Source organism: Dermacentor variabilis, chromosome 7 (assembly GCF_050947875.1).
Source record: "Dermacentor variabilis isolate Ectoservices chromosome 7, ASM5094787v1, whole genome shotgun sequence".
NCBI lineage: Eukaryota > Metazoa > Arthropoda > Arachnida > Ixodida > Ixodidae > Dermacentor > Dermacentor variabilis.
In genome coordinates, this window is record NC_134574.1 from 107,024,844 (window position 1) to 107,050,231 (window position 25,388).

At 48.7% G+C, this 25,388-nt stretch overlaps 1 protein-coding gene across 3 annotated transcripts in view; it reads right to left on the minus strand.

The window, feature by feature from the left end:
- Positions 1 to 25,388, minus strand: part of Snap25 (Synaptosomal-associated protein 25kDa) — a 328,534-nt gene that overhangs the window by 138,400 nt on the left and 164,746 nt on the right. The window lies entirely within an intron of this gene.

Genomic DNA, 25,388 nt, shown 5'->3' on the forward strand with positions numbered 1-25,388 from the left:
GCATATTTTCCCAGTCCGCATCAACTGCGTCCCCCTAACATTCACATGGCGGCAGGAGTACACCTAACGCCATCACACAAACAGACGCCACTATACCAAAACCGGGCGGAGCTGACCTGTAGAGGGTGCACCGCTGCACAGATGGTAGGCATTGGGAAAAGCGAACTTCCAGTGAACCTGAAAACTGGACGCTTGCTTGAACGGAAGTGCCATCCACTCCCCCTTCCCTCCCCCCATACCCTTCCCTCCCACTCACCTTCCGCGTGAGACGCCAAAGGAAACATTGTCGCCTTGCCTGGTAGCTGCGCTTACATAAGATGAATACGCATGATGAACCCATCCTGAAGCAGACAGAAACGGTTCTCGACAAAGAGGGCAACTACTTCCTCTTCCTGTGAAACATGGAAGAAAGGCAAAGGCTGAGCAAATGTTTTCACAAACTGCGCGTTGCTTTCTTCTCGAATATTCGCCGCTGCTTGCCTTTCTTTCAGACACTGGTGAAAGGCTGTGCCAATATTCAAACCCGCCACTGATTTGCACTTTTGGGCAGCGCACATACGAAACGAAACACGACAAAGAGTACAGGACAAGCGCAGGTTGAACTGAAAGTTTGTTTTACGGCTTTTATTTGTCACTTTCTACTTGTGGCTCCTGTTGCAAAAATGTTCCCGGCGTAAACACCTGCAACAGAGAAGAACATCTTGGAGAAGGAAAATCGCCTACTTTCACCGACACATCCCTCCAAGAAACATACTTTTGGAATCGCTTTACATGATTTACAGTCTTCGTTGAGCGAAGGTTGACAGTCATAACTGCCCTAGAACTGGGTTAGCGAACTGTTAGAACAGACGTCGAATGCAAAGAGCGATAAGAAAATCCATTCCAACCGCTGGTTTCGTGCTGCGATTCCAATACTTTATTTCCTATCAAGACACATCTTCTGTAAGGTACATCTGCATTAAAGCCAACGAAATTACATGCACAGGCAGGTATAAAAAAAGAAAAAAAGAATTTCGAAATAGGAGAAGGAGGTCTCCCGGACAAGTGCGCATGCGCCAAGCTTCCTCAACCTCCAGCTCCCCCACCTCGGTTCCAGCGCTCAAAGCGCGGACTGTCAACAAAGACGTACTACTTTCCGAGAGTGAAATAACGCCCACGGTCTCAATCGAAAGCCTCGCCGTGAAAGCCATTCGCAGACTGCGAATGGACCGCTGGAGGCGACATCCTTGCCGTGCCATTTCCTTCCAGCGCGCACCTACCAGTACAAGGAAAACAAACTAGGGGGAAAAAACGCACCTTATCGAAAACTAGGAGAAAGAACGAGACGAGATAAAGAACACTCAACTCGAGCGTTTTCAAGAAGGAGCGGGCCCCGGCGGGCACACAAGCCTGATCTACACACCTCCGCCATTTTCGTGTTGTGTTATGTTTTCTGTCTTTCTGGAACCGACGCCGTATTAAAAGGACGGGCTGTTAACGCGAAAATTACTTCCCTGTATACGACTGCTGCACTAGCGAAACCCGCGAACTCTCGACCACCACGAACGAACCTTCACAAAAGAACTCGCGGAACTCGTTCTCCCGTTTGCAAAAGTTTGACGAAAAAAAAAATGCCATTCAGCTCGAAAAAGTGCGGCGAAGAATTAAACGTGCTTTGAGGGGCGAAGCGTGGTGGTTAAGAAATTGGTACTTGAACGCCTTTATTCGCAAATTTAGCAGCGACACGACAGTTAAACAGACGTGCGACGTGGAGCAGCAAATGAAAGTGCAGCGCTGCGAAAACTCGTGTCCTAGCTACACTCGAGCAGCGCGGAACTAACCTGCCGAACAAGGATCTAACTATGCAGATAAGTATACTAGCATGGCGTTGTCCATGTACATCACAATGTCTTGTTATTTTTCCTGGCATGGTGCGACACCGTAATGGATGTGTTGTTGCGACGAAGGACTCCACACAAGTACAAAGGACGTCAGATACAGCAGAGCTATTAGGACAAGAAAAAAGAAAGATTCCGTTAAGCGTACTGCAAACAATGTGGAAGTAAGCAATACCAAACATAAAAACAAAGACTCGTAAGGCTGGCTTACGTAATCTCAACGGCTTTCTCCAGCGAACTGAACGTAGTTGGCAATGATAATGTATAGTTCGTATAGTTCGCAGAAATAGCAGGAGGGTTTTTTTTTTCTTCGACTGCGGCACTTTCAGGCCACGCCTCTTAAAAAAAATCACTGCGCGTTTTATATCTCCTCCTCCACCTTCTTTTGCTTTTTTTTTCTTTACGAATGAAAAAAAAATCACCCGATTATTTTCTTTTTTACGTTTCAATCGGTCATTTCTCTTCGCGAGCTACGACACAAAAGCGGCGACACGAAGACTGCGGACATTCTATCAATTCTATTTTATTTTATTATCGTTTTCATTTTTCCTTCCCCCGCCGGAGTACTGCGAGCCTTTTATAACTACGCTCCTCTCACAGGGCACCAAAAATAACTAGGAACAGGCGTACACGATTTATTTTTCTAAGAACCTCGGTATCGGAACTGGAAAAAAGAAAATGTCTTTACTTTCGCTTGGAACAAATTAAAGAAAAAGAGGGATAGAAAGGGCACCAAAATATCGAAGGCAACGCAAGAGATGAAGAAATGTCAAAAAGAAGGGACCACTTGAAAGCTACCAGAACAAGTAACTGTGGAACGACGACAGGCCGCGAGGGAGCACGAAGAAGTGTTGTAGATCACGTTTCTCTCTCGCACACCACGTGGGTTCGTGCCCCTTGGGGAAGAGCGATGTGGCAACCCCGTTCCGAATCGGCCCAAGTCGTGGCGAAAGGACGGCCACCAGTAGGAACAGCGCAGGACAGGCAAAGGGAAGGAAGCGCCCTAGACGTAGCCACCGAGAGTCGTAAATCTGCGGAGGAAACGGTCAGGTGAGCACAGCGCGTTTTCCCTCCCCCCCTCTCTCTCTTCCCCCTCTAAATATTCAAGCGCTCCTGCTTCTTTTTTCTGCGTATCTTCGCGAGCAGAAATAGCGGTGACGTAAGTAGCACGCGGAGGTGACGGCACGGAATGCGGTAAGGTGCGTGAAGACGGGGCCGAAATGTTTTGTCGCGCGCATGCGCAAAACATCGTTTGTATTTCAAGCGCTGCGGGAGGGAAAACTGCAAGAGAGAGAGAGAGAGAGAAACAGAATGCCGCCAGTTGGTACAAGAACAACAACAAACAACAAAAGGGTCTTCCTCTAGCTTCGCCCAGCCCCGCGTCCATTATTCATTTCCGAATGTGACAGGATGAAACGGCGAAAAAGATGACGCGTCGCTGCAGCGCGACACCAAGTTTTGAGGCAACAACGACAACAGCACAGACAAAGCGCGAATGAAAACTCTCGAAGAGAAAACGGACCCAAATACGGGTAGAAAGCTATTCAAGTGTCTACGAACGCTTAGAGGGATAGTCAGCCTTAAAAAAAAAAAAAAAAAGATGAAGTTGACTGCGCCCTTCACCGCAGGTCCGAAGTGTGCAATGCACAAAGCAGCAAAACACAGAAATGACGTGCCAAGTTGTCCTTAGTTGTATAGCCAGCGTTCATGTCGAGGTGTTCTTGAACAAGAAAAAGAAAACGAATGTTGGAGGCGCAAAGGAAAGTCTTTTTCAGCGGAGACAAAAGCGGGCGACTCGTGACACAGTGCGAAGCAAAGGACATTTAGGATCATTTCGAGCCACTATAGAAAATGTCGCCTTGTAGGTGAAAAGGCAAAAGGAAAACAACTCGCACAAGGGGACCCTGTAAAATGTAGTGCGACAAAAACTTGTTCGCACATAAGTGTCGTTAATCATCCGCACGGAGAACCGAGGGAATTGGGAACACAGAGAGCTTGGGACACTGTTTTTACACCTGGGCCGGGGACTACATTTTTGTTTTCCATCCTTATTTCACTTATTCCGTTCGCTCTCACAAACAGCGAAGGATCAGTGAGAAGCAGTGAAAAAATAAAGAAGAGGACGGCCATGGATCCAACCCAAGGGCTTATCCCAAGAGAAGGCACTCCGCTGACACCATCTGCCGGGGTTATTGACAGGCCAGTCGGACAGCGCCCAATAAGGAGGTGGCGATGGTCCTGTGCTACAGCTCCCCCGTACCCTGCCCATCTATCTCCCGGTTCTCTCGGGGCGCCCTGGTCCACCAGAAACCGTTTTCGATCTCTTACGAAGACAAATTTCCCGGCTCATCTTTATCGGGGCGGGAAGCTAGCTGGGTCTATCGGCCGCTATATGCGCTGTCCCCCATGAACGCCGTGCAGCGCAACGAAGGCCGTAAGGCTCGCGAAGCCCATCGGTAGCGGAAGCTCTCTGCGAGTTCTGGGGGCAGAAGAAGGCACAGCTGGCTCAAGCTTGGCTACTAATTATTCCGCGACGCTTCAATTTAGTAGGCGCATCACAAAGGACGATGAAAAAGGCGCTAGGATGGTAGAGTTGGCGCTGGGATGGCAGACTGCTTGGCCGACGCGACCCGGAGCTTCCTCTGCAGGGCACGGTTGTGATGCAGCGAAGTACATATTGAGCTGGATCAGCGCGTTCTTCGGGGCCGACGAGTGGTGCGATGACCCGTCCAAAAAAAGTAAAAAACGGAAGGGCATTCATAAGAAAGGGCGGATTAAAAAAACAAAAACGTTTTAACTGTGTGGCTCCATGCCGCAACGACTGGAGGACAGAAAGGAGCGGGAGGGGAGAGAGGGAGGGGGCGCTAGCCCATTTCTCTCGCCCTGCCCCCTTCCCGATACATACCGCCACGTCAGCGATGGCAAAACTAAGCGTGTAGTAAGCTCCCCCTACTCCGAGCTCACTGTCTTATATCAGCCCCCCCCCCCCCCACTTGCTTTTGCACCTGCCTCGGATCCATCCCCTGGCTGCAACCAGAGTCCTCATTGTCGATACTGGTCGGATAGGCAATCTTCTATATAGCGCACATAAACCGAGCACCTGCTTATAACGACTTGCTGGGGACCAAATTAATAGTGCATGCATACTTGGCACAGTCTCTGCGCTTTCCACGGATATGATGCGGGCGTGCGAATACATATCTGTCACCTGCACAGGACTTAAATACACTACTACTTCATCATCAAGGAATTAAATCGTAACATACTAAGAGCGGTTTAAAAGTTAAAAGCAGTGATACGGGACTCCGAAAAGGCTGGCCAACGTTCCGATAGGAAGAGCTCCTATCGGAACGCTGGCCAGCCTTTCTGAGGCACCCTTCTATACCTTCTCTTCAATTTTACACACGGCGTGCTACTCCATCAGTCGGCCCCGTCCTTGATTTTGGATTAACATACGACGAGTGTTATTCAAAAGCTTCCGCGTACATTGTCTTATACCTTCTAGTTTTCTTTTGTTTATTATTGCGCAAAAATGAGACGAGATCCGTATAAATTTCGCATCGTTGCTGAAAGAATAAAGTGGTAAAAATGCGGAATTATCACAGTGCGCGTGGATGATATCGGTATTGAGTTAATTACCGCACATGAGGGTGCAAAAAACCTAAAGGAGACTTTAGCCCGTCAGCCCAACACACGGCAGAAAAGTCTATCTTTCCAAACAGTAAGAACGAGCAAGAAAGTAAACATAACATCATGGTGTTTTTACGTTCTCGCTTACAGTATGCGTTCCGATGCAGGGAAATGCGGGGTTTCAGGCTCGAACACCCACGACAACTCTCGAACGCTCTCTCTCTCTCTCTCTCTCTCTCTCTCTCTCTCTATATATATATATATATATATATATATATATATTAGTTATGGCTTGAGGAAATCACGCGGGCCCCGGTAGTAAAATGAAGATGAAGGAGTACGACGGTACGTTGAATATGCACAGTATATTGTACTGACGTTTCGGCTGGTGGGCCAGCCTTTGATTTTGACACAGACTGGTCCACCAGCCGAAACGTCAGTGCACTATAGTGTGCTTACTCAAAGAACGTCACACTATATATATATAATATATATATATTATATATATATACATAGTCATATCAAGAGAAGCCCACAAACACTGACACCAAGAATAATATAGGGGTAATTACTTGTGCTTACTAAATGAAAATAAAGAAACGATAAATTACGTTTTCCCCGCTGGTTAGTTATTTAAAAAGAAAAGACTGAATGGCAGCTTTTTTCTCCTCCTTTCACGTCACTGATTACTGCGTGCAGTATGTTCACTCTGAGCCGATCTTATTCACAAAACGTCTTCAGCCTTCGCTGCATCGAGTTTCTAGTTTCTTTAGAATGCAGTGTAATTCGTGTTTATTCTTAAAACGAAGAACTAACGCCTGAGCAGACGGTTTACAAACTTAATGACGTCACAAGAAGCCAGCGCGGAAAGCTTCCGTATATTTTGCTCTTGTGCCCTTTTTCTAGCTTACCAAGACTCCGCTTACGGTAAGACCGACGTTTCCACTATTCGCAAAAAAAAAAAAAGAAAGTGCAATTTACCAGATCCAACTTAGCCTAACTTTAGCTTGTCTTTGATGGTTGAAAAGAGGCAACGATGTCACAGCGACCGGCGCTACGTGATCGCTGTGCGTTGAAAGACAAGCGCGAACTTCTTTTCAACCAGTATAATGCAATACGTAGCATATTCGCGCCCATGTTCTCAGCCCCCACAACCGTTTTTCGCCTCTCCACATTTCACAACTCGACAACGTGATTGAATGAGTGGACAGAACCCCACGCGCAAGTCAAAGCGCAACGAGGCTGGAGACGTCCAACCGAAATGTCTAAACAAAAAAAAAAAAGCGACGTAGGACAAGTATAAGAACAAGAAGAATAAGAGCATGACGAAGACGGTTAAGAAGGAAGACAAAACTGAGAGACAGGGGGCAGCAACCAGCCCACTTTTGTCGCAGGTGAAAAAGCAGCTCGAGAGCTTACTGAACGCATTACACGCATTCGCCTATTTATCCCTGCGCCTAACCCAGGTATGGTACGGCGAAACTTTATTGAGGTCCTGCAGATCCCGAGTCCCCTTTTCTTTTTCTTTTTTCTCCTCTCCTTCCCCAACTGATGCTCATCTGTCCACAGCACATGAAAAGCGAGGCGCGAGAGGGGGGGAGGAGGAGCAGGTGGGGTCGTTCCTCTTGCACCCACGCTAACCGGAAGCAACTTCCCGAAAGCGGAAGTCAGAGAGCCGCCCACGGCACTTCCGCGGGTGGACGCGTCAGAGCAGGCAGAAAGAGCAGAGCAGGCTGGCACAATAAAATAACCGCGTCATACTTCTAAAGAAGAAGAGAAAAACGGGGAAACAATGCGCAGGAAAAAAAAAAAAGAAAGGAAAGGCGAAGTTGAGCGCTCTATTCGGCACAGGAGCGGATGCCGCGGGCGGTGTTATATATAGCAGTCACCCAGCTCGAGACCTGTTAGGACGATAAGCTGCAACTCGCCGGTAGAGAAGATTACGACACGCTCGAGAACTTCGGCAAATAACGCCTGCTTTTCTTTTTTTTTTTTCATCTTATTCCCTTTCGCTTCCTCATCACAACTGATGCGTAAGCAGCGACACCGCAAGCAAAATATGCAAATTTCTTTAAACACCTACTCTCCATGCGCGTTTCGCGATAAATCGAAGCTGTCGATAATCCAGCTCAGGTCAATACGTTGTCCTTAACTGCGTAATATTGGACAGTGAGAAATTCATAGCAAACGTTACTTACGCCTCTAACTGCTTTCAACTCCATGTTAGGTATACTTGCCCAGATGTTACATTTTTCTTTCCTTTTTTTTTACACATTTAAGTCCCGCTAGATGTCAGCAAAATTTGGCCAGTTTCATTAACGACATATGCAGATGTTTAGAAAACATCAACTCTGTGCGGTTCCCAGACACGTGTACGAGCTACCTAATAAAAGTGAAACAAAACGACAGCACAGTATATTTACTAGACTTGATGCAGTTGTAGCAGTTACCACCTATCAATGCAACTCGAATATAGTAACAAAAAGAAGTCTAGTGGTCCGGACAAAAAAAAATAAAAGGAAATTTATCGGCGCGAGATATGATCCCACTCCTCTTCCAACGAAAAAAAAAAAAGAATACTTGTTTTCCGAGACGCGAAATGAATGCGCTAGTGTTCGTGCATTACACTGTCTGCCTTTGGAACTTTGGAATATGACAATACCATTAAGGGTAATAATAATGATATATGTTAAAGAAAGAAAATAAATTCTGTTTCACAGGCTCGTTCTGATGGTGCTCTTACGCAGTTCTGCCTCCAGCAACATCACTACTCGCCCCAACACCAACAGCGCCAACCCCAGCACCAACAGCGATGTCACTCATTCTCCCTCATGAAAGGAAGTCTCGCCTGCTCTCCGTTCAGCAACTACATACGTACAGATTGCGCGAAACGGGCCCGGCTAACGAAACGCTTGCGTTTCGATTGACGCCCACCAGTTGCACGTTAGAACGTAATCGCAGCACGAAAGAGCAGCGACGGAACAAATAGCGCGGCAAACTGAAGAGCGTGCAATTAAAGGAAGAATGCAGGTGAGAGTGGTAGGCGACAATCATTAACCCTTTGAAACGCCCACGCTTCGTTCAACGTGCGACATTTGGAGCACACAATACCCTACCTGCACACCGGCGGAGCGTTCTAGAGTGGGTGACATCAAATCAGCAAGCGCACGACCAAAGCCGCGCAGCCCCAATTTTATCGCATGGATGAGAAGGCTTCGTTATTCGAACTCTGAAATGTCGAACCAATGAATGAATGAATGAATGAATGTGCTCCTTTTTAAAACGTGCTGCTAGGTTAGGGAGCCCTCAATGCAAGGCTCCCCTTTTTATAGTCTTCCAGGCGCTCCTGGCTGCATACTTCGTCTCAGCAACTTGCTGCAGTGCAGTGAGGATGAACACGTGTCGGCCAACGAGTAACGAGAGCCGATTTGAGTGTTCTGAAAAGGGCGGTCGGCTCGCCCATCGTACGCGACTAAACCTTCCATAAAGCTTTCGTTCGGCCGGCGTCGCGACGTAGGCGATCGCATGCGGGGCGAACAGGAGTCCCCGTGGTTCCCGAATTTGGTTCGCTGATTGACGCGACCCTCATCTTTGATTGTCCTGTTTGGAGCTGGCGGGATGAGCCGGTAGCATTGGTCGTGCAGGGCTTATGCGAGACTGACTAATGACTGAGTCCGGTGAAGACAGGAGAAGAGCAGTGGCGGCTCGCGTTTAGCGAAGCACAGTGGATGCCAGGTTAGAGTCTCGACAACCGACGGCGATATGCCAGGTGCTGTATTTTTCGGGCGATGGCTTCGAAGGTTCGCGAATCTGGCTCAGTTGCTTGCTTGCAGCTTTGGTAATCCAATCTGCATTGTTTCTGTGACCAACATTCGCCCGTTCCCGAAACACCTCAAACAAAACAAGAAAGAAAGAAAGAAAAAGGAGAGAACTGCGTACGAGTATAACGTATAGAACATACGAGAATAGCGCGAGTAAAGGTTAATAACACGCTGAGAAATTAATATTTCAAAAAGCCACTCCATTGAAGCTACACCTACGGGTGTACAAAAGCGAGCACACCCGAATTTACAGGCGTTAAGGTATCACTGCAGAGTGACAGACACCACCACCACGAGTTGTCTTGCTTAAAAGGGCAGTGACCTTCAATTTACTGAGGGACAATAGTTTTCTCTCGTTTCAATGAAAAGAATGGCGGAAATTGTAAACAATAAAGAAAACGTACAAGTGGAGGTCTAGAAGGAGTTAAAATAGCCTATTTAGCAGAACGGCTTTGTTCGTTTCTTTTTTTCCCCCCGAGTGAAGCAACGCGGCAATTTCACGCTGCTTGACGTACAAGCAGACGAAGGCTATCAAATGCAACACAAAAACCAGGAGCACGCAACGAGTCAGACGAATGACGGCGTTAAATCTTCATCTAGCGCCACAAAAAACTTTAAAGAGCTTCAGGGAAAAAAAGTCTCTGTCGCTAACAGGGCGGCCAGACAAGTGAGACGACTTCGGCCAAACGAAGAGTCGCATAAGATATACCAGGTACGTTAGAATCACAAAAAGCTTCACTAGTAGCAGTGCGCGCTATATAAAGTCCACTCCTGCATGAAGAAGAAACTACCTCACCCTCTCCCAGGCAAAAAAAGAAAAGTAGTAGTTCGGAAGAGACACATAAGACTGCTTGGGCGTGGAAAAACGAAAGCATTACTGTTACGCTTCACTTTATACACTCAAGGTTTTGCGTCGAGAGTGTTGTTGCTGTTTCCCTTTCACATATTTGGCTCCCAGCCACTACGGGGGATTGGCCATTTCGAAATTGAAAGACCGTCCGCGCGCCATAGAAGACGATGACGACGGTGACCCGCACACCATCGAAATTGTTGCGTGAGCACATGGTTGAGACGCGATGCCGGGTTGTCTAGCAAGACAGTGAGAAATTTGCCGTCAATCCGAGCATTTTCTTGACGTGTTTTTACTCTCAGAGCCGTCGACCATTTTTGGTACCATATTTTGGTAACGCCGACGCCGGATTTTTTTTGCGAAATGGGGCACGTAAGGCTTTCGCCTTAAAATCACCTTCCAGCAGTCAAACCAATGTGCCTGCTCTAAGTGAAAACAGTAGCAGCCAGGCAGTAATGTTGATTGTAGGACATGGATTTCCTGAGCACTACGGAAAGAAGAGTGTTGCAAATAAAACGCTTGATATTTGGCATAAAAAGGAATAAGACAGCTCAATTACACGCCTTCACCGGTGTTCGTATGTACTCAGAACTTTTAACCACCTGCGATTCTTTACCGTCCACCAAAAAAAAAAAAGAAATAAAAAAAATACGCGGTATACGAGCGACTTTTCTCAATACTCAGCCTTTCGTTCTTGCTTCAATGAAGTCAAAACGCCAGTCGCCGCGGTCGGGATTCAAACGTGCGAACCCATGCTCAGCTATAGAACGAAGCTACTGGTCAATGCGTCACCACGCAGGCCGTACCAGGCAGTCAACTGGCATAAAAAAAAAAAAGGTGATAATGAAAGATAATATAAAACTCGCCATCCCGGCCCTGCGATAGTGGATTTCCAGCGAAACTGTTGAAAGCCACCGCTACAACTGCTGAGGGTGGTATGCAACGCTTTGTGGCCTTATAGTAATGGTAGTAACGGTAGTTCAGTGTAATGGGAGTAATGGTAATTTCGACAGCACACCATCGCCCATAGCGGTGCTGCAACAACACTGAAATGAGTTGCCAGACAGGTAACTTCATACACGAAAGGCTAGATACGTCACACCCCACGTCGCAAGCCGGCGTCACCGAGGCAGCTGGTGAAACAGTAATCGTTAGCGGGAAACGCATGGGGAGTGCTGCGTGCTTCGCATTGCTATAACGAGCGCCTCATCATCACTTATGTCGTTCGGATGCGTGTTCCTTATTGAAACGTATATGCTGTTCTGCATGTTTTATGCGTAATTGCAAAGAATGTATGCACTGATCGCTTCACTGTGCTGAGTACTCGTAGCCACTGCCTTACGGGTATGTAAGCCATTGCATCTTTTACTTGATTACGGGGTATGAGTGCTTAGTGTTTACTGTGGTGTGAGGCACTGATGATGATATTTTTAAATCCATGGACGCGGAAGAATCCCAGGATCCTAGCCATATACAGCTTCGCTGCGAAACTAGGGGAACAGCTCTAGTACAGGAGCTTTGAAAACGTGACAGAAATCCTCGATCAAGACCACAAATGGGACAACGCGACCCTATACAAGAAAGAAGAGAATGAAGTGGAGGAGCAACGAGACGATCACTCTTTATTTCTAGGCAGAATACGTATGCGAATGCTTCGCGAGGGTGTAAGAAGTGATGGCACGAAATCTGTGGCAGACGAAACTGAGATTGATAACAGACACACAAAAAAGCGATAACGCGTGAAACAGTGACACAAAGAAACGCGGGGCGCATTTAGTATCAGCGCTGACCTAATTGATAACGAGAGCGATTGCAGCGCACTTGAACAATTGAAATTCTTGTCGACATAAAAAACGAAGTTGCGGACTACGTTGCAACAGTCCGACACGTTACAGCACGAACCTCTGTCGACGGCAACATGAAGCAGATAACCCTTTGCCCGAAAGCTACATGAAATCTGCATGAAAGCACCATTACAAGAAAAAAAAAGTAGGGGGGGGGGGGGAGTTAGAACATCATTAGCCCGATTTAGTGACGCATTGGCCTCGGAAACAATGCCAGGGATTCTATGGCAGTTTGCCCTCGTCGCAGAACAATCGGGGGCGGCTGCAAGCGGATGAAGAAATACGTGGTGTCAGAGGTAGGTAAACGCGCGGTGCGTAAGCCGCCAGCGAGCCAGAGCCAGCCGAACACATAAAGCCCCAGTCAACGGCAGCGCTAATAAACCACCGGCGCAACACGGTCCACCGAAACCGCGTCGAGACCCCACCAGGGGGGGGACACTCCGTATACATCTCATTGGCCGTTTTCGAGCAGACGCTCTTTCGACGCTAGCGCCAAGGTACCCTTCAGTTACGGCCCTAACCAATGGGCGACGCATTAAGCAAAATGGCGGCGCACATGATTGTTTACGTTGTCATGGCAACAGCAACAGCAGCTGCGCGGCACCTCCTCTCCCAAACGTTTTTCTTTCCTTTTTGTTTTTATTATGCCGACCCACTCCACTCCCTTTCCCCCTTTCCCCCATGCCGCACGCGCCGCTCACTTTTTTTTTTGTTTTTACCCGTAAGCGGCGCGTTTTTTCTTTTTTATAGCGCGCTTGTTACCGCGCGCCACGTGCTAGCTCGCAAGCAATGCGCGCGCTACGCCGCGCATTGGCATTGCTTGCGAGCTGGCGCGTGGTGCTCCGTGGGCTATGCGTTGGCACGCACGCAGTCTTGCCCATACTTATATTATACGAGCATGTGCCGGGACATAAAAAAAATTCCACTTCCAACACAACAGATGTTTAGTCTCGCTTTATTGACTTCGTTTCCGAAAAGAGATTTTTCTTACAACGTGGTGTGATACACGCTCAAAAAATGAGCAAAAGTGAGAGGTGCATGACATGTACAAGAGTACTAAAGACAAGAGTTCACAGATGGTGAAATAATAAAAGAAAGTGCTAGAAAACGCGAAGGCAATTTCATGTACACACATATAAAAAAGATTTTTATATAACGTCCTCAAGACCTAAATGTAGACGAGCTCCTGATATGTGCACTAAGATATTGCACAAAATTGGACGACGTGTATGACATAGTCATGACAACTATAAAAAGGGAAAACTCACTAGTAATGGCAAAAACAATGACACGCAAAATACCTGAAAGATATAATAAAATGCTAACATTGTTTGATTGAGAGCCATACCAAAAGAAAGCTTACTTATAAATCTGCACGAAAGTATATGAAATGCTTGACATGTTCATTGCTGCTGAACAAATTGAAAAAAAAAACATGGCAGAAAAAAATAACATTGTACTAAAAACAAACACACATTATCACATTATTTTGCACTTGGCCACAACTTGAGTAACGGTGGCAAGGGGAACAGAAGATAGTCGGCTTTTGCAGCAGCACATAGAAAACATTCGCAGAAAGGCTTATTCCTCAATCAAAGACCAGGTAAAACAGGCCAACATGACTTTTCTTTCTACCCGAATGCAATGCTTAGCAATAAAATTACGTCCCTTAAGGCACTAAGTCGTACCTACTGGGCTCTCCCTTGTATATTAAACACGCACTGCAAAAATCTGCATGTAGGACACCTGCAATGCTCATGCTTTCCAGAGGAAAAAAAAAGCGTATCATGCCTACACATGAAGGTTGTTCGCGCGGTTTTCCCATCGGGGGTTACTGAGATAGTACACAAACACTAACAGTAATTTTTCAGCTGTTAGTTGGTTTGTAGAACGTGATACACAGAAAAAGCACTGAGGGCGGTATGGAAAGCTGGGCAAGTTACTGAAGTTGCAGAATGAGACTTGGCACAGAAAAACACAAGTCACAGACCAGGTGACAATGAGGAGGAACATCTATTTGTCAGCTTTCTCTACCGGGAACAGGCAATTGGTGTAGCACAATCAAGGCGCAACGACGTCCGGAGCCTCATGGAGTACACAAATGGACAGGGCTGTATGCGTGTACATGCGCCTTCTGATGTCCTTGGGTCTGAGCGCTCACCTGTTGTCTTTAAGCACCCGGAACAACCTTGCAGGACTTGTTTTTGAGGTATTTGTGCACCACTGCACGATGCACGAGCGGTACGAGTCGTGAAACGGGTGAAACATCGCGCAGCACAAGCACACAGCTACCGAGGACCACAGAACTGACGAAACTAGCCACGTCGGTCAACGCACAGCAGCGCACGCATCTCGATGACAGTAGATAACAAAAATAAAGCGTTACGTAGCGGACTAAGCAGCAGCCGGGCCGGCGGGGATGGCACGGCGGCGCGGCGCGTAGACAGTCGAAAGAGAGGGAGTTGGAGGGTATTACGAGAGAGGGCGTAGGGAGAGGAGTTCAGCGGGGGGAAGGGCTTGGCCACCTGGATCGGCGCGCGTGCGCGCGACAATCTACGAGGCCGTGCAAGGGAAACGGATTTTCGCGTCGCCCATTACAGAGATGGCGCCAATTTCCTGTGCCACCGGAACCGGGGAGTGTCCCCCCCCTGACCCCACTGCCAGCCCAGCACCAGAAGACGAGCAGAGCTAATCTCACGAAAGAGAGAGGGAGGGGGAAGAGAGAGCGCAGTAGAACGAGGCAACAGCAGCAAGGGAGCCAGACTGCATACAAAGTGCTGGAACCACCGCAACGCTAGGCGCGCAACAGCCATCACCCCCGCTGCTGCAACGACAGCCAAAGCCGCAGCCATAACCGCAGCGACGAAGCCGATCATAGCTCATCCGGAGCCATAAAGGAGCCGTAACTGCGCGCACCCGGACGCCGCAACATGGCTCGGCACGGCGATAAACACGAAGTGCCGTGCGATTGAGAGGAGAGAGAGAGAGAGAGATGGACGGTGATGACGCTTGCACCGGGAACGGCAGTCTAGCCACCGTAATCGTGACGTAAAATAGGAACGAGATTAGGGGAGCAAATAAAAAAAAATCTCGAGCACGGTCGGAGGCCGTAAAACTGTCATCGGCGACCCTTTGGGGGACACGAGGACAGTCCGCGCTCGTGCAAGCCGCTTCCCCTCATCGTGGTCCTTGGAGGTGCCGGAGGAGGTGGCGGTAAAGAGCCGACGACGAGTGAAGAAGAAGGCACACCTTGTTACGGCGAAATTAGTCAATATTATTTGAAGAAGACCACCGGTACAATATGAGGACACTTGGAATCTAAGTGTGCTGACCTTGAGCAATAAAGTGAAATGAAAACTTAAGAAAAAGGGGAGGGGGAGAGCGGGCTAGGAAAACAAACGCGGGGAGGGAGAAAGGTTCCTTGAAGTCGCAGACATGTACCTTGTACGTTCTCAGACGTACCACAACATCAAGCGTTGTCGCACGTCACCCTCGCAGGAGTGTGACCGCTGTTAGGATTGGGGGGCTCAATCCCATCGCTCGTGATCCGTTGTCAAGACTGGAGTCGGGCATGAATTAGAAGGTAGCTGGCCCATGCCGTCGTCCAACTTATCCACGCTGAGGACGTTGATGAAGGGAAGGACTGCTTCTCATCGAGAACGAGGAATATGGGTTTATTTACAGTATTTATATCAGTCTAACATGACTGTTTGAGAAAGTACCTCAGTCTAACATGACTGCATGAGAGAGAGTGCCCCGAGCAGCCGCACAACAGCGGTTTTTAAACACTCGGTCCTCTCCCGATACAAGGTGATGCGAACGTTCGTTTAGTCATCGCAAACTAGCCGCCTCTCTGCGGCACGGTTTACACACACACACGCATACACACAGGTGCGAAGATCCGGAGCCGACGTCAGAGGGGCCCCGTAGACCTCGGAGCCGTTCCGGGTAGCGCGTTGTCTTGCGTCTTGGCCGGTGCGTGGGAAGCAGCGCAAAACGGCGTTCCCGCGGCAACTCGCGCACCCGTAGCAGATCAGGTCCGCGTTGGGGAGTTGGGGAACAATAGTTGGCCCGCCGAACTCATTCCGTCACAACGGCGATGAGGCTAGAGGTTGGCGGCGGTTTCAGCACAAAGCCTGCTTCACCGAACGCATCCTAGCTGAAGCGACGGAGAGTGGGGGATGCGCGCCTTGTTCCCCGACACAAAGTCGATTTAGTCACGCTGTGGCTAGAGGTTGGCGGCGATGCTCCCGAGATGTTGCTTCCCCAGTCGCAACTGGGTGGCAAACTTGCACTGCAGCTGGCCGTTCTTAACACCACCAAGCAGAAAAATACAATGAGAACTATACGAACTTCAGCTCAGCTCATGCGTTTGTTTGCGAATGAATTGTCTTCTATTGCCCTAGGCGCGTGTTTCTGCTGAGAAAGTCATGCAATTTCGTGCGCGTTTTCCGTTAAAACACTATGTCAGAGTGACGAGTTGGATCTATCGCTGCACAGCGCCGCTTGTTTTTTGTTTCTTTTTCGCGAGTCCGGCCCAGCCAGGCGTCCACACTCTTGGCGTGCGGTCCGCACGCGCGTGCGGTTAACAGGGCGGCCCCAGGCGCTACGACCAAGGCGACGCGCTTCCTCATCGCGAGACGCCGCTACAACGAAAGAGAGAAAAAAAAACAAAACAAGGAAAACGAAATGTCTCGCAAATACACACACACACACACACACAAAAAAAAAAAAAAAAACAGAGAGATCGGAGGGAGGAAGAGAGAGAGACCAGAAAGAAAAAAAAAAGCATTACGCCCGAACGCAATATGGCGACGCGGAGCACTAGCGCCCGAAACCCTGAGGAAGAAACCGCAAAAACAAAGAAGAAAGAAGCGCGCCCTGTCTGCGCACCGATATGAGCGCAGCAGAAGAGACAACCCGGTGTACACAACATGCGGGGACGCTGCAATAAACAGGCGACGACGAGGAGAAGGGTGGCCTGCACGCGACATGCGGGAGGACAGGAGGACGGGTCTTCCAGCCACAGTGTTCCCGGAATTGCATTAAGGGTCCCTCACGGCTGGTCACCCCATATGTGTGCGTGCGCGTGCGTGCGTGCGGCATGCGACCCGGGGTTAAGCAGAGCAGACTACGCCGAGTAAATTGCCTCTTTCTTTGTTGTTTTCCTTGTTACGAGGCTTCGGCTGCGGTGGCGACGCGAATACCGGGCGAAGCAATCATAAATGCGTACGTTCACGGGAACCGCGAAGGTGCGAATACCGCGGTAACTCGGAGAAATGACCCGTGAAACAGCGCACTGCGTATAGCACAGCCGCGGTCAGGCTTAACCCGCACAATCAAGGCACACGCCTGGCAGCCTAATTCTTACGCGGCCAGGCTATAGGGAGCAAACATCGAAGGCTTTGAAAGGAAAACGCGTAAAGCTAGCAGTTTAGAAGCACCCCAGTCAGTAATATACCCAGCAACACCGGCAGGAGAGACTAAAAGGAACATTAAAGTTATTCGGGTTAACGTGATAGTTGTGCGGAAACCCGAAAGGTGGGGAGAAGTAATTAAATGGAAAATGATGCGATCACCCAATCGTAGCTATTTCTACAAAGGAAACCCATACGGGTTCCTCGAAAGAAAAGCCTCGCAGTTGAAAAAAAAAAAATCACCCCGGACGAGGACAAATTTTTCTTAAACTGCGGGGCTTTTCTTTTGCGGAACCCATATGGGTTACCTCTGTAGCAATTGCTACGATTGGGTGGACGTCTCATTTTCCCTTTAAGAATTGTTCAGGTTAAGTATGGCGGAGGCTGTACACGGTTAGCAGTGTAGCTTTGCTTCGAAGTGCAACGCCTCGACCTTGCATAACTTCCGCTGTGCACGGCCCCGGACCAATTCTCACCACGCGCTGCGTGGTCACCGACTTACACCAAAATTTGTGCGCAGAAACGCACTTGAACACCCCAGAAAAGAGTTCCAAGTAAAACCACCGAGAAAAAAGCCTGCCCGCCAGATTCACCAGCAGAGTCAATCTCGTCGCGAAAGGATAGCACCGAAATCGAGAGCACCATCCCAGAAAACACAAAGAACCGAGAGAGCCCGCGAACGTGTTCCACCTCCGGCTAGCGAAGACGCAGGCGTGAGAACACAGACACAGACAGGCACACACACGCACGCGCACACGCGCACGCACATGCACACGCACGCCCACACACACGCACACGCGTGCGCACACAAGTGCACACTAGAGAGTGCCCTGACGAAGAAGTTGCTCGGTTTAACAAGGATTTACGGGCAGACACCGACCCCTAACGTGGCTACGACTGGCTTCTCGCAACGCGCGCAACCGGCGAAAGGTTTCGGGAGGGAAGAACCGGCGGCGCAGCAGGCGGTGAGAACGTGCCTCGTATGAAGGCGGTGGCAGGGCGCCAGCATCTCCCGTTTCCCCATCTCTCCCGTCAAGCACGTGCGGTGTGCGGGGAAGTTGCCGGGGAAGCGAAGGCCTTCGGGGCCTGCTCTTCGTCGCGTCGATACGCGTGCACGTGCCGTTGAAAGAAGGCGCCGCTCCGGAACCAGACGGCGCTGTCTTCTGCTCAGCCAAAGCAGACGACGTAATGCGGCACGGGTACAGGGACGCTGCAATGCGGTGATGCGATAGAGTGTGATGAACAAAGGGAAGGACAGGGAGGCTAGCTGCATATGAATATCCGGTTTGATACAGAGGAGGAAAGAAGAGCAAGAGAGAAAGCCCGCCATCGGTGAGACCGCGACGCGGGTGCGAAAGCAAATCATGCCGAAGTGCTGCAGTCGCTCGTACAAGCCAAGCTAATCGAAGGAAGCGTACCATCTTCTGCGTCGAGCCGCTTTTGTGGTGCCTATATTATGTACACGAAACGATGCCAGCTAGCTTGCACTCCACTCGACGGATTCCAACAACGTGCTCAGTGTATCGAGTACATGCATGGTACTTGGAGCCGACAAGGAGCGCCGGTTGGCTGAATCCGAGAGAACTAACGCCGGAGGATATGAGAACGAGGCCTCCTCGAGTGAATGTCGAAAGATTCGCAGAGGCACGGGCTTCCAGCCACGCCGTCGCTGGAGCCTCAAGGCGTCGAAATGCACGTGTTACAGTTGTGTGCCCTGCGGTTGAGCGAATCCCGCATCTCGCGCTCCGACAGACGGAGTGCAGACACGATGCCTGTTGCACTGCAGAGGAGCGCCGCTTGCGAGCCGTTATACATCGCGCTTAACGACGTGCGAAGAGGCGACGTATACGTCGTTTTCCGCGCGCCTGCAACGTCATGCATCGCAGTTACCCTCGAAACTTATTCAGAACAAGCGGGGCGTGGTGAGGTTGCACACGCTATCACCGCCCTTTAATGACGTCAGTGAGTCAAACGGTGCCCGACAGACGGCGCTACAGGTTTTTCTCGCGCAAAACGCAAAACGCGCGGCCATGGAGAAAGTGAGCCAGCTAGGACAGAGCGCTGGATTCGCATGCTGCAGCTGCTCTTGGTCAAGTGGCGCAAACAGTTCGGGCTCTCTCGCGACATCCAATGAACGTGGCATTCTATGCTGCTCGCAGTTTGTGCGAGTTTCGCGAGCCAGCGAAACCAGCGAAGCACTACGCGATAACGAAAACTGCTGAAACGCGAAAGCGCGGGCGGCGCGGCGTCGAGCGAAAACGAAGGCTTTCGACAGACCGCGTCGTTGTCATGTGTAACGTCAGTGAATGCTTTGTCCTAAATATTTCTTCCGTCTTATAGTGCAATGAAATGATATTTTTATTACGGGTGGTCGAGTACTAGCAACATAATTACAGCGAGCAGTGCCTTAGTCATCGGGCAAGTACTTGAATATCCCGGGTGAGTCGCAAATCATGTCCTGCATTTACCTATATTTCTAGATTACTAAAGCTTTGTTCGCGATAACATTGACACCTTACACGGTCTCCAGCATTAATATAACACCTTAGATTGACTTAGTATTTGCCTTTAGTGTCCCTTTAGGAACACAGCTAATGACGGTGAAAAAAAAAACGCATCAGCATAGAAAAGCTGAGCTTCCGTTTAACGAACGAAGATGAAGATGAGAATAATTAGCAGAACAGAAATCAGTTGAAGAATGCTCATTAATTGCACGTCTGCATTTTTTGCACATTTGTTTTCTCTTCTTCGACAATCTGTTTGACTTGCACGCGTGCTTCCGTCGCCCAATTCTTGACCACCAACCCCCCCCCTCCTCCCTCCCCCCCTTGTGGGTAACGTAACGCTGCATAGGAGTGTCATCATCATTCCCAGATCCACAACGAAAAAGGCACCAACCGAACACTTGCCAGCTCGCCCAGCATTATATTCTTGCTGAATTCCAGGTGATTTCCAATGCTTTTGCTTTCTGTGGCAAACATCAAGCTAACGCATTTGTGGCGACGTTAGTAGATCATACCGCTTGGTCATAGCTGGTTCAGTGACCTGGCAACTTAAGCCGTCTTATTGCCGAACGATGACGGTCAGAGGCACACTGCTGCTACTTCGACAGCGGCAAACAGGGAACGCTGGAACAATGGAGCTGCCCTTATTATTTCTGCAGTTTGGGTCATTCAACGTCGTCTCAGGAACGTCGTCTCATTCAACGTCGTCTTAGGAAAGTCAAAAATATGAAATATTTAACCAGTCCCTCACAACTGGTGTGCTTCGTGCAGAGTGCAAGATAGCAAAAGTAGCACCTCTCTTTTGAAACAAGGTAACGAGAGTTCTAGCGAAAATCACCGTTCCATACCACTAACCTGCATTTGCTGCAATTCGTTACAGCACATCAACGCAGCGCGCATACACTCTCATTTTAATGTAATAACTATTTTTTACCCTAAACAGCACGGTTTCCGAAAAGGATTTTCTTGCGAAAACGAACTACTAGAATTCAAGTGAGACGCACAATTTGGATACGAACAGTAATAAACAAATCGACTGAACCTTTTCGAGCTTTTCAAAAGCATTCGATCGTGTAGCGCACAGTCGCCTGATGTCAAAGTTCCCTGCAATTAAACTTGAATCAGTAACCCGATTACGGATTCGTATTTTCTTTCGAATCGCTAACAGTTCACTGTTGTTTTTAACTTTTCCCTTCCCCTGTCTGACATCACCTCCGTTGTACTTCAAGGCAGTGTTGTTAGGATTGGGGGCTCAATCCCATCGCTCGTGATCCGTTGTCAAGATTGGAGTCGGGCATGAATTAGAAGGTAGCTGGCCCATGTCGTCGTCCAACGTATCCACGCTGAGGACGTTGATGAAGGGAAGGACTGCTTCTCATCGAGAACGAGTAATAAGGGTTTATTTACAGTATTTACATGCAGTTCATCAGCCTAGCATGACTGCGAGAGAAAGTACGTCAGTCTAACACGACTGCTTGCGAAAGTGTCTCAGTCTAACATGACTGCTTAAGAAAGTGTATCGAGCATCCGCACAACAGCCGTTTATAAACACTCGGTCCTCCCCCGATTCCAAGGTGGTGTAAACGTTCTTCCAGTGATCGTAAACACGCCGCCTCTCCGCGGGCGGTTTACACACACACACGCGCACGCACGCACGCACGCACACACACACACACACACACACACACACACACACACACACACACACACACACACACACACACACACACACACACACACACACACACACACACACACACACACACACACACACACACACACACAGGTTCACGGTCCGAAACCGACATCACACGGATTTCGTAGAACTCGGAGCGGACCCTCGCAGTGCGCCCGGGTAGCCATTGTCTTGCGTCTTGGTCGGCGCGTGGGAAGGGGCCTCCGACAACGTTCCCGCGGCAACTCCCCCACTCATAGGAGATTGGTGGGTTCGGTAACAATAGTTGGCCCGCCGAACTCATTCAGTCACAATGGCGACGAGGCTAGAGCGTAACGGTGGCGTTCTTTGAAAGTTGACGCCGCCGTCGCCGTAACTGGCTGGCAACACTTGCACCTCAGCTGGGCCGTTCTTAACAGTGTACTCTGACCTCTTCTTTTTTGTTTTTATTTACATTAATGGCTTACCCAATAATATATCCTCTTTTGTACGCTTATTTGCCGACGACTGCATTGTATACCATTCGATTACCTGTTCCGCTGACCATGTGGCGCTCCAAAATGATCTTGAAGATATCAGTGATTGGTGTGCTACGTAGCTCATGTCCCTGAACTGATTGGTGCGCTACGTTGCTCATGCACCTGAACGTGTCGAAGTGCAAAGTAGTTTCCTTTTCTAGAAAAACTGTGAGTTCTTACATTCGTTATGAATTTGATTCTAACAGAGTAGACCACACCATAGAATATAAGTATTTGGGAGTTCTCCATACGCACAACCTTTCGTGGACTAATCAGATCACCTCCATTTAAGCTAACGCCCGCACATCATTAGCATTTCTGCGCCTTCGCCACTACGAAAAGTAGCTTACTTAACTACTGTACGACCGCAAATTGTGTACGCCTGTTCTATACGGTCTCCTCATCTAAAATGTCTAATCGAACTGCTGCAGAGCATACAAAATAGAGCGAGCCGTTGCATTTCGAAAGATGATAGTAATCTGTCAAGTGTAACCCAAATAAAGCGCGACTTTTCGTTGCAGCCACTAACTACTCGCCGTGACATTTCCCTTCTATTATTATTTCATAGACTCCTCCACACAGTTACCGTATCCCGATCAAATCTGTAAAAAAAGCATCCTCGACGTCAGAAAGACGCCACAATCTGTTCATCTACAGCCGAATTTGGGACAGTGCACACGCTTTCAATTTTTCAGCTTTGCCCGCCGCCGTCCTTCTATGGAACTCTCTCCCAGACAACGCCGCTTGTCAATCGAAACACAGTGCATTTCAACATCTTCTAATGAATAAATATGCCGTTTCAACCATCCGATAAGCCTTGCCTTTCTCTCCTTTCTTTCCTGCGTTTTTCTAGAAGTTGATAAAGTAATTTCAGTGATCATCTTATTGTGCGTGTGTGTGTGTGCTTACTACTGTGTTTACTGTTTTTAATGTTACTGCTCTTGATATCGTATTTGCTAATATCGCATTAATGTTCCATACTGCTGCATTTCGTCAGTAGTGCTTTTATTGTACTGATGTTCTATTTTTCTTCGGTTCATTATTCTTTACGAATATGTTTACGTACTTGGCCCATACGCAATGCTTTCTTGAAAGTCTGCAAGGTGTTTCTAAATAAATAAATAAATAAATAAATAAATAAATGGACACCTACCAGAACACAAAGCTAAAGCACATCGGTCTGTGAACTCGCATCGACACCATCACTGCGCCGAGGGCAAACCAAGCCCATTTGGAGTTCGCTCGCCGACAAACGTGAGAAGAATAGATCGACAGTCAGCAGCGCAGTCCGGCTCCAGCTTGCTTTCATTCGACACGCACGCCAATTCGGGAATGCGCTCTGCTCGGGCAAAGGCGAGCCGCGCCTTGACGTTCCCCAACCTAATCAAGTGTTCCGCCATGATTTCAACACAGGAATAGAGAAATGCAAGTGAACGACAGAAAGAAAGAAAGAAAGAAAGAAAGAAAGAAAGAAAGAAAGAAAGAAAGAAAGAAAGAAAGAAAGAAAGAAAGAAAGAAAGAAAGAATAGCTGTGGGATTGTGACAGAACTCGCCTAAGAGAAACGATGGGTTTACGGACTACGCAAGTAGACGGGGATAATACTGGCAGAAACGGGACAGAAAACCCACACTTGAGCGCACGAGGCCTGAAGACTGGCCAGGCAGACGACAAGTGTAACGAAGACACACGTTTATTTCCCGTCTCCTCGCTATGAAATATAAATAGCGCAGACGAAGAACGGACGCTGCGAATGTTCTCGGACCCCGCGAGAGGGCCTGGAGGGGAAAAAAGAAACGAAGGTGGTGAAGGTAATAAAATTTTCTTTTCTTGAGAAGCCAGAAGCAAATAGACGACAAAAAAAGAAAGGAAGAAAACACTGCGTGAGGAACCGGGACTAGCACGCCAACAAGCGAGAAAGGCCAGATCTGTCGTCGCACTTTATATGAGACGGTACACGTTCTGACACAACTCAAGGTTGTGGCAAAGGAAGCACAGGGGCGACTAGTCCAGCTGAATTAGACCGACGCTGAGTCTGAACGAACATGAAATATGAACTAGAAAGAATCCAGACGAGATAGAAAGAGAGAGAGTGGGATGAGGGTGGGGAAATGAAGTAAGAAAAAAATGAGCTTGCGTGGCTGACCAGCGCGGGTGAAATGACCCTAGCACCAACGATTTCCTTTCCCAATACCCTTTCAATCGACACGTGATTAAAGCCCTCCAAAACGTGGATACGAACCGCTACATAGCTCGCAACGTCTAGAAAAGCTTTCTCGGAGTCCTATCAACGCTGCCGCACAGCGCCTCGAACCCTGAAAAAGTGAAACAGAAAATACAAAGAAAGCAAAGCCGTGCACTTGAAATAAACTGGCGTAAGTTTCCTGCTACGGAAATACTTGCATACGTTCGTGGGTTGACAAGTAATCTTCGGACACGGCGACGACAACACCAAGCTTGCGAAATGTCAAAACTTTGCAAACAGACGCGAGTCGCATAAATTGGCTACGCAAATTCTCGCACACCCCCGACACGCATTCGCGACACTCAAACTGCTTCCCAGACCGCGTCCACAAGCAAACAAACACGAACGCGCGCGCACGAAATCGCAACAAGGTGATCACTGAGGTTGGCTCCATAAACGACCCAATTACTTTCCCTCCGGCCAGCAATTTCCCTAACGCGATTGGGCGCGCACGATAAACCGCGAAAACAATTTCGCGGAAACCATCGGCGATGACTATCAATGTAAGCGCATAACCGGACGATTACGGTGTGCTATTAGCCGCATGAAACGAAAAATGCCCTTGAAAGCACGTTTTATTGTTCTTTTTTTCTGCAGCAACGATATTTAGGTGGCGTTCGTTGTTTGCGCTGCGTGATTGCGTAGAGAACGCAGCCGTTAACGAGCACGTCTGTGGCGGCAGTATACGTGGCTGCACGTGTGTATACTACATGCACCATCGCACCACCCGATTCGTAAAATGTGCGTTGTCTCGAGCGGCGCGAAGTAGACCGCCACCTCTAAACCTTCCGGACCCCTAAAGACCTCTCCGACGACAGGACGCGCGTATACTACTGCCAACCTGCGAAAAATCATGAGAACGATCGAGAGAGCCAAGGAAAGCTATTCGCTTTCAGAAAGTGTGTGCGCGCGTGTGCGCGTGCGTGCGTGTGTGTGTGTGCTTGCACCGCGGCCTACCAACAAGTCAGCAGGCAAAGTGCGTCGATAGCACACAGCGCCATTGTAAGCT